This window comes from Erpetoichthys calabaricus, chromosome 4 (assembly GCF_900747795.2).
Source record: "Erpetoichthys calabaricus chromosome 4, fErpCal1.3, whole genome shotgun sequence".
NCBI classification, from domain to species: Eukaryota; Metazoa; Chordata; class Cladistia; order Polypteriformes; family Polypteridae; genus Erpetoichthys; species Erpetoichthys calabaricus.
This window is the reverse complement of record NC_041397.2, coordinates 309,408,863-309,410,809: the sequence shown is the minus strand read 5'-3', so window position 1 is coordinate 309,410,809 and position 1,947 is coordinate 309,408,863.

The following is a 1,947-nucleotide window of genomic DNA, read 5'->3' as shown; positions in this document are numbered from 1 at the left end:
TTTTATTGTTATATCATCCATAAACAGTACTGTAGCACACAGTGGCATGAAATAATGTTCCACAGGACCGGCGTGCCACATAAACAACACATTTTGCACTGAATTTTCATTTACTTGAATAAAACAGGGTTTGCCAGGTTGGCACCCCAACTGTTTTCTGCCTCATCACTTGCCCCACTACAAAATCTAGAAGGTGCAAGCTCCACACTGGTATAAACACACCGAGCCAGATGAGCAAGACACGTCACGAATACGGTCTCCATAAACTAATCCACAAAAATGGTAGACAATGGTTTGAATCACCTGTATATTTTTCTGGTGAGAACATTAGAAAAGTTGTGACGATTACACACATGTGGCAAAGCTCCTTTTGGTAATGAAAAAATTAAAACAGTAAATATAAAGTGAAACCACAAGAGGGAGCCACTAATCCCCAAAGCACAGACATAGTAATACCTACCACAATTCTAGGTTCAGATAAAGGGTTTTATTTGATAAAAGTAACACCTTCTTCATATGAACACCACGAAAATTCTCTAGAAGAGTGTTGCCATCTGCTTCCCGACTCTGACTTGATTTAAATGAGGGGCTCTCTTTTAAACTAGACCTGGGAACCTCTTCCTGGCTCCTGTGCATGTCGTGAGGAAATGAGGATAGTACTCCCTCTGCGGTGCCCGCTGGTGGAATCCAAAGACCCCTACAGGGCTGCGTCTTCTGACTCCAACTCCCATGCTACCTTGTGGGTGTCTTAAGGTGGTCAAGCCTTGAGAAACACTGCCACCTGTCATGTGGGGGAATGAACTGCCCCTGTTGAGCCTGTTTGTCTGATCCGTTCATTATGGCCTCCTGACCAGGTATGAATCTTTTCTTTTTCCAGCAGAGCTGCTTGTCCTTCCATTTGGGCACCTACAAAAAATAATAGTGAGATAGTGGGGGGGTTTAAATTTACCCAAACCGAAACCACTAATCAGAAAATTCAGTCAAACAAAAACAAATAAAAGCCGTCACTCCTTGAAAATGTTAGAATGATAGCTAAGCATGAAAGGTTTGATACAAAATCCAGAAACTTGGACAACATTAGTAGCACATCACCATTATAAATAGTGATCAGTCCTTACGGTAACAATGCGGCTCTGTGGCTAACGAATGTGAATGATTGAAAATAAACAACATGGAGGAAACTGTGGGTCAGAAACAATAAAACAGAATATTAATATTTTTAAATGAAATCAATATTGAAAAATAAGTGGACCAACTGATTCAGTGTGCTGGAAGGTGCAGTGCAGTGACGTGTGTCCCTCACCGGCATCCCTTGGCCTTTAGCGGGGACCCTGTGAGCCCTTCTCCTTTCTCCCGCTGCCATCTCTCACAGTTTTCAGCAGGAGCACATTCTGAGTGGTTGGTTGCTGTTGCTCCTAGGGGCTCACCAGGAGTGACATTGACCGCCATTCCCCACGGGGCATCAGTCCTGACCACCTGATATTCATTCTGCTGCACCAGCTCAGCCATGATCCTCTTATTTTAACTTTAACGAGAGAAAATCTGCAGAGAGCAGCAGGTGAGATCTCTGAAGACTCCGTAGCTGTGATGTCTGTGACAAGATCCGAAAAGGAGGAGGAAGAAAGGCTTTCACAACTTATAAAACCTGCGGTGAGGCAGGCGATTTTAGGAAGGGTTTCATCTTTAGCAGAAGCAACAAACACTACGTGAAGACTTTCATAGTTAAAGAGGACAGTTTCGAAAGTTTTAGGTCAGGCTTGTTTTTGATGTAAGTGCCGACTGCACCGTGTTAAGATTAGGTGAAATAAACATGTGGAAAACAGATGAGCAAAGCGTCATTTATGGGTGAGCAGGTCAGGCAACATCTGAATTAAAAGAAAATTGGACAGAAGAGCGCTCTGCCTGTTCTAGAAGGACCAGCTTTGAAGGTACTGTGTGTGAAGGAGT